We start from the raw sequence: 8,909 nt of genomic DNA on the forward strand, positions 1-8,909 counted from the left end.
TGATTGCTGGAAAGAAAACCATTACTGATTCTGAGAACAATGAAAGGGAAATATGCTGGAAGAAGAAAAAAAAAATCATTTAATTGGTTGACCACCTACTATATGGCAGACCAGAAGGACAAAATTTATGTCCTTGTGAAGCTTACATTCTAATGGGGGAAGACACAGTAAGCAATAAGTATAATAAATAAGTAAATTATGTAGTAAGTTATATGTTTTTTTGGAGAAAAAAAGTAGAGCAGGATAAGAGGATCATGGGTTCCAAGATATTAAAAAGGAGGACTTTGGGAGTTTCAGGGCAGGTCTCTTTGAGACAGTATCTTTTGAGCAGAGACTTAAAAGGATTTAATGTTATGCAAATGGATATCTTGAGGAAGAGTGTTCCAGGCAGAGGAAACCAGCAGTTCTTCTCTGGCATAGTCAAGAAACAGCAAAGTGATGGTAGGAAAGAAATGAGAAAGGGAGACTTATCACATCTTTAGGGAATTATAAAGCCTTAGGTGTTTTTTTTTTTTTTTCCTAAGACTGTAAGCTATTCGAGGGTTTTAAGTTAAAGTAATGATATGAACTGATTATATTTTGAAAGGATTGTTGTGGTTACTGTGTTAAGAACAAACTTGAAGGATGGTAGCAAGGGTGGAAACAGGGAGGCCAGTTAGAACTATTGGGGCAATTCAAGTGGGAGGTGATGGTGGCTAGGAGCAGGACGGTAGTGTCAGTGGTGAAGAGAAATGGTCAGATACTGGATATCTTTGAGCCTAAAGGACTCGTGGATGGATTGAATGTGAGGAGTGGGAGAAAAAGGGGAAAAAGAATGACTAAAATTTTAGCCTCATTGACCTGAAAGACAGAGTTGTCATCAGCAGCAGTAAATTTTAGGTGCAAGGTTAAAATGGAAAGTTAAGTTTGAGGAGCCTAGGTATCTCCGTGGACTGCTGAGCAGAGAGCTCTGGGTCAGAGATATAAATTAGGTTGTGGTGGTAGAGGGGTGATAGTTAAATACAAGTCATCAGGGGAGAGAGGACATATAGAAAAGACGACCAAGGAACCAAGCTCTGGGACACTCCCAAGTGAAGAGGTCTAACATAAAAGGAGGTACCAGCAAAGGAGATTGAGTAAAAGAGCAGGTGGAATCCTGAATGCCAAGTAAGGACAGCAGATCTGTAGGGAGCATGGTGTACTCAAGAGGGTCAAATCAGACTGCGAGGCCAAGTGTGGTTTTAGTGGAGTAGAAATAGCAAAAGCCTTATTGGAAGGCATTTAAGAGAGAATCGGGAACAGATACTGGGTATAGCAAGTATAAACAACTATTTTTGTGTAATTTGGCTACAATAGGAAACAGAAATGAAACCGTAGCTATGGGTGAAGCTGGGTCTAGAGAAGTTGTACTTTTGTTTCTATTTTTTCTTAAATTGACAGATCAAATTGTATGTATTTGTCATGTGCATGATGTTAAGATATGGAATCAACCTAAGTGTCCATCAGCAGATGAATGGACAAAGAAAATGTGGTACATATATCTGCACACACACATACACTCACACACACAGGAATACTATTCAGCCATAAAAAGAACAAAATCCTCCCATTCGTGACAACATGAATGAACCTGAAGGACATTATGTTAAATGAAATAAGACAGGCACGGAAAGACAAATACCACATGATCTCACTCATATGTGGAATCGAAAAATATTTTGTTTAAAGGTGAAATAATAGTATGTCTTTATGCTAATGAAATGCTCCAATAAAAAGTAAAAATTCATGGTGCAAGAGAAGGTGGGAGGTGAGGTGGAGAAGGAGAGAATTTCTGGAGCAATAAAAGGTAGACTCTACTAGGGCAACAGTAAAGGAATTATATTATAGCACAGAGAGTAAAGTCTAGTAAATGATCTGAGCATCTATAATATGAAGCCGGAAGGCCGAGTATAAAGGTGCAGATGTGAGAGGGGCGGAGGTGGGAGTGGTGCTGTGGAAATTCTCTTCTGAATGCTTTGATTTGCTCAGTGTAGTGGGAAGCAGGGTCCTCAATTGAGAGTGAGGATTCCAGAAGTCACTTCAGAGGTTTGAGGAAAAGGGTTTTAAGTAGCTGTCTAGGAAGGTAAGAAATAGACTAAGGAAATATAGTATGATCGCTAGTTAGCTTTAGGACTGATCTTAAAGAACTTTAAAGACTGGTCAATGTAGTTGTGAAATATTCTCCAACCTTGTTCAGCTGCAGGCGTAGAGTAGGCAGAGGGTTTAATTTAACCATGGCTGTGGTTGTTCCATGAGTGTATAACAAACAGAGAGGGCAGGGGCATCGAAGGTGTATATAACGTGGAGTGGCTGAAATGAGTGACCGTGGGCTTTAAGCTGGATATAAAGGAGAGAGGGGATGTCGCAAATGTGAGAGGCAGTGAAATGGCCTGCGATCAATGAATGAGAGATTCTGCTGGGCTTAAAGAACAGTTAGATATTAAGAGATTATTAAGAGATTATTGCTAATTTTTTAGGTTTAATATCTATCTTATCTTTTAAATATACATGTTAATATAGCTACAGATGAAAAGACCGTGCCTATTTCACATTATAACAAATGAAACAAAATCGGCCATGACTTGATAATTTTGAAGCTGGTTGACTATACATGAGAGTTCTGTATCCTGTTCTTCCCACTTTTGAAACTTTACATAACATAAAGTTTTTAAAAATTAAAAAGAGATGAAAAAAAGGAATGAGTATTTGATTGTAGTAGATACAAGAAGGCAGAGGTAGTAGTCACATGGAGATTTATGAATTAGGTTATGTAGGATCTGCATGTTATAGCGATGACATTTTCAAGCTATGATTGGGAGTCAACGGCTGAGGTATATTAAGACAAGATCATGAGAGGAGAGAAGGGCAAGAAACTGGTCTTTAGATAAAGATCTCTTACATGCATATTGAAATTACAAGGGATTGAGACAAGAGTAGTGTTGGAAAGAGTGACAGAGACTAGGGAACAAAAATTATCAAGAAATGAAAGGGGATGGAATGAACTGAGAATAGGCACATGGCAACACACCAGGAAAATGTAATGAATATATTGTGAATATGTTAGAAGACGAGCAAAGTTGTAGACAATATATGAACTCATTTTTATTTACTGCAATATGATGCTTAAACAAAATACTGTCCCATGCTCAAATTATATCAATGATGACATTCTTCAAACTACTTGCAACATATACTCCAATCAGATTTTCTCTAGGAAGAACAACTTGAATCATTCCAGTGGCTTTGAACATTCTTTTTCTTCTTTATAAATGGTATGAGGTGCCAGGTGACGGGAGAAGCTAGTGATGACAATCTCACCCATGTTTACGAATACTATTCAAAACATCAAATACATGAAAAATCTTTAACACGTTGACTGCCACACTAGAAAAAAAAAATTTTTCCTTGGAACCACAGTGTTTTATTACAAAAATAGAATAAAAACTTTGAAAACAAAATGATCCCTTCTAATTTAATGAAAAATTTGTTATTTTTTATTGTTTGCCGTGTGTGAGTTATATGCAACTTGAAAAATGGTTCTCACAGCTCCCAAGGTGAAGAGATGTGTGAGTTACATATGCTTTGTGTGGCCCCAGGATCAAAATTAGCTTGAGTTAAATACAACTCACATGGCAGTTAATGTGTTAAATTGTATCTACAACTATTAACGTAATGCATTGCCTATGCATTAATGAGTTGTGTAATGAAATATGGGCATTGACATAAAGAAAATGTCCATGTTATAATTTATTTTACAAAATAATTTTTAAAAAACCACATGCCTAGTGCAGTCTGGCACTAATTTTTTTAACTAGAAAAAAAATTTTAAAGCAAGAAACGTTATTATGCAATGTGATATTCTTTAATCACTATATCTAAAAATTTATTTTTAGCTTGCCAGATAGTCTCATATAACAAATTACTTTAGACTTTGGAAATGAACAAAAACACATTCCCAGGACACATAAAGGTTTTTGTTTGCAAAAAGTAATTGAAGTCATTCAGCCAACGATGATTCTGTCCTGCCAAACGTAGAAAAAATGATGGTCTTTCTTGCATGACAGACAATACACCGGATTAGGATCCAGGAGACTAGATTATATTTCTCTGACAAGTTTATCTGATGTCAACCAAGTCAGCTTGCTTCTCAGGGCTTCTGTTTCCTTGTACCCTCACACTTGATGTGTTGAAAGATTATATGAAATCTACAGAAAATTTCAGCTATGGCACAAAGGGCAAAATACAATAGTTATTTTTTTTAATGGTAAAGTTACATTCCTGGGAAGGAATAATAATTAGAAATGAGGTATGCCAAACCTGATCTGAAATTATTACATGGCCAGTTAGTTATCCAAATCACACTGTGCTGTAGATATGAGCACAGTAGCTATATATAATCAAAGATAAATTATATGCCTGATTAGTAGAAGGCTCTACAAAGGGAATATCAATTGATTATACTCATATAAGTTAATACAGAAACCAGTTATATTAAATGGTACTCATTAAACTCACATGACATTATGTTAAATTTTTCCCTTGCTTCTTCATTAATTCTTGTTATAAATTCATAATTCTTGCATTATAAATTGAAAAAGTAAATAAATAAATACGTTTAGCAGAAACACGAGACTTAGAAAAATTTTAGAAAGATATTCTGGGTTTTTGAGTGAAACTTCACATCTGTTTGTTTCCAAGAACCTGACTCAAGGACATTGGTTTTCATTTGTCTTTTTCCCAGTACTAAATTTTCCTAAAGTGACTCAGACACTGGAGGTCATAATAAATTAAAATAATATAAATACTGACAATGGTTTTTGATACATTCAAATGCACGGCACAATTTAAGGCCATTAAGGAATGTACATAATTAGGTGTTAAGTAATACACTGTAATGGTAATTCAGAGAAAGAAAAAAAGTTGCTCTATATGTACAGGTGGATGTACAGTAGAAGGAACTAGACAACAGGGCTTTATAGATAAGCCTTAAATAATGAATAAAGATTATTTTTAAGCCAGGCACAGTGGCTCATGCCTGTCGTGCCAGCTAGTTGGGAGGCTGAGGCAGGAGGTTCACTCAAGGTCAAGAGTTCAACACCAGCCTGAGCAAGAATGAGACCCCGATTCTACTAAAAATAGAAAAGATTAGTCGGTTGTGGCAGTGTTTGCCTGTAGTCCCTGCTACTTGGTAGGCTGAGGCATGAGAATTGAGGATTGCTTGAGCCCAGGAATTTGAGGTTGCAGTTAGATGTGATGACACCACTGTACTTTAGCCTGGGCGACAGAGCAAGACCTTGTCCCCTTCCAAAAAAAATTTTTAGCCATGCAAGGTAGAAGATTGCATTGCAAAGACACAGAGGCAAAGATTAGAATGAAGATGATAGAAATATTTTAATAAATATTTATTGAATTAACTTAAAGTTAATACAAAGATCATTAAGCTTACAAATGTAGAAAAAATTTAGATAAGATTTATACAGATTATGAAAGATCTTGAAAATCTGATACATATTTATTTAGATTTGATCTGGAGAGCAATATATAAATCCTATTGAAGAGAATATGTGGTCAAAACAGTGTCTTGGGAAAATGTGTTTAATAGTAATATGCATACAAAATATACCTAAGTTCTACTGAATCACATGACTGAAGAAGATTGTGAAGCCTTCTTAATGATTTTTTATTGTAATATTATAAATGCACTGAAATACCAAAAAGAAAAAGTGTGGTAGAAACCAGTGATAAGAAAAATAAAAAGAACTTAAAATCAATGGTAGATTTTATAAAAATTATTCATCACAATGTTGACATTGGATACTTGCATTTCCTCAGAAATATGCTCTATCATTAGTATTTTATTCTTGAACTCTATATTGTCTTTTCCTTTGTAATCTATTAGGACACAAAGCTATTAGCAATATGCTTTTGTAAGACCTACATACTTAATGAAATGTAGGTGTACCTTGGGTTAATGTTCTATAGTCACATAATTTTCATTATCACCCTGAAAACGGAGTATTATACCTTTCATGCTTCATTTGAAGAGATTCAGACTTCCTTGGTAATTGTCTGGATAGAGACAGGAAGATTTATTTTTTTCCAACAGAAGAAAAACTAATATGGAGTTCAAATTTTCAAAAAAAGATTAATGGAGCTCTGTAATAACTGTATTTATAATAAAATTCAACAGAACTGAAAAAACTTTTAAGAATTAAGTAATAGAAATAAAGTGAAATGATCACTTAAGGTACATATATTTCTAAGTCTGTAAAATCTGTCAAAATTAATGTGCTAAATGGATTTCAGAAAAACAAAGAGGCTGATAATGAAGAAGTACCTTTGACCTAAATCCTTCTGCATCCTCAATAAGACACTACTTTGACCAGATCAAGCAGTCCTCCTACCTTAGCCTCTCCAGCAGCTGGGACTACACAAGCATGCCACCACTTCCAGCTTATTATTATTTTTTTAAATTTTTGGTAGAGCTGAGGTCTTGTTATGTTGCCCAGGCCACACACTATAGTATTGTATAGCAAGTTACAGCTTTACATTATGAATACATTAGTAATTTTTGCAGATATTTAAGTATCTATACTCATAGCAGTTATCTATATATCTACTGGTTTCATCTGTCATAAATTAAGTGATCCTCGTGAAGTCACTAAAATGACTCTGAGTCTCACTGACCTCTGTATATTATAAATAAATATGCCAGAGGGTATCTTATATGTACCAGATTCTAAAATTCTATGTTGCAGTAACTGTTCATTCACTTCTGATTTGAGGGCTAAAATAACATAACAGACATAGATTTCAAGCTCTATCATAAAAGAGTATCAGAAAGTTTCATTTGTATATACTAAAACGTAAGAACTGAGTCACCCTAGATGTCTTGGGAACTGATACCTAGAATCCTAATTATCAAGGATATGTAAAGAATGAGATCTCACTCTTCTTCCACAATTGGATTAAAAGGTACATTGTATGTAGCTTGCAAAAATCTCACCAACCACAACTTGGTGAAAGTGGGGGGGAAATCTAGGATATCCTAGTAAAATTCAATAGGAGATGTAAAGGGGAATGTTTAGGCTCTGTTATTGCAGTGATATTAATTTATAGAACTAATACTAATACATGGTGACTCAAAAGGGAATCTACATACATTATTTCCCACATTCTTTGCATAATATAATTAAAAATACTTAATCACCACAAAAATGAATCATTTTTTTACCTTTGTCTTATTTAAGTAAACTTTTATATGATCTCTGTGCCAGAAGACATCTTTGTTTTGTGTGTGTGTGTGTGTGTGTATGTGTGTTTGTGCTTTTTGTGTTTGTTTTTATTCCAGAGATAGGGTCTCACACTGTGGCCTAGGCTGGAGTGCAGTGGTACAATCATAGCTCACTGCAGCCTTGAACTCCTGGGCTCAAGTGATCCTCCCACTTCAGCCTCCCAAGGTGCTGGGATTACAGGCATGAGCCACTGCTCCCAGCCCTATCTTTGCTTTTTAAAGTAAATACTCTTTACTTTACTCTTTACTTTACTTTTAAAGTAAATACTCTTTTAGGGTTCCCTGTAATACTCTTACAGGGAACCCTAAAAGAAACTAGGAGGAAAGGAAGGATGAGGTGCAGGCCTAAAGGAAACTACAAAGAGTCACAGTCATCAGTAAAAGCACTGATTTCAATAATTCAATCATCTTTCATGTTCTTATTTCCCCACTACTTCCTCAAAAGTTACTTTTCCTGATACTTGGTCTGGCATGGGCCCCAAAAGCCAAGGAGCCAGAAAATCTGGACAGAGTAGTTAGTGGTGGAAAAAGTGAGCTCAAGACTCCCCAGCCTCTCCAATATTGAGATAATCTAGCTATGTGATCACAGAGTCTACCTTACAGAGCCCAGGAGGAAGTTTTGTGGAGAGTAACACCGTGTGAGGGGCTGGAAGAGAGAGGAGGAAGCACCACAGCAGATTTGCAGATTTTGTTCAGCCAGAAAACAGTGAAAATGCCCCACACTTTGTGCACAGTCCAACTCTAGGTATGTCAAAGGGACACTCTTTAAAATAAAGATGTGTTCTGGGTCACTACAGAACTAAAAATGCTGGTGTTTTCTGAATTGCTGCTACTGGAGAATCAGGGCCATGTTTTAATTAAATTCTGGTGATATTTGTAAGAATAGAAAGAGAAAGTTAAGTTTATATATTCATTTGAAAGTAAAAGATTTCACTAGGAAACAATGAAGCATTCATAATTTTTCATGGACAAAGTACATGCTATAGTACTCTCATACTTCAAGGTATACAGGTACAGAGAAGATAGATGTACAGAAGAATTACTTTACTAGAAATGAATACCAAATGTAATATTTATGTATGACTATTTTACTTCATTTTCAATATTTTTTAATTAAGATTGGCAAACCTACAGAAAAGTTGAAGGAATAATACACTGAGTATCTATAGCCCATCACCAATATCTTAAAAATGTTAAAATTTTGTCATAATTTATTTAATTTTATAGATATTTATTATGTGATTTGGGATCAAAATTCACAGTAATAGCTGAGATAGATTTCATATGGCTATATTTTTCAAGAAGGGTTAGAAAGAGGACTCAGGGTAGATATATAAGGCAACTTGATGAAATAAAAGACTTTTTTAAGAGACTAAAAGCCATTCGTTAAAAGCAATAAACATTTCTCTACTTAATTTCCTAATAGCTTGCTATTCACCTTTTAATTTTGTACCAGAATTATGTGTAATTGGTTATTTTCACTGGTGCTATTTAAAAGAAAACTTATTATGGAAAGAATGAGTGTATTATAAGAATTATTATTTTAAATTACTAATTTGATCCAAGTTAAACTACTGAAAATTCTGACCAAGGAGGA

Source organism: Propithecus coquereli, unplaced genomic scaffold (genome assembly GCF_000956105.1).
Source record: "Propithecus coquereli isolate 6110/MARCELLA unplaced genomic scaffold, Pcoq_1.0 Scaffold559, whole genome shotgun sequence".
Lineage (NCBI taxonomy): Eukaryota > Metazoa > Chordata > Mammalia > Primates > Indriidae > Propithecus > Propithecus coquereli.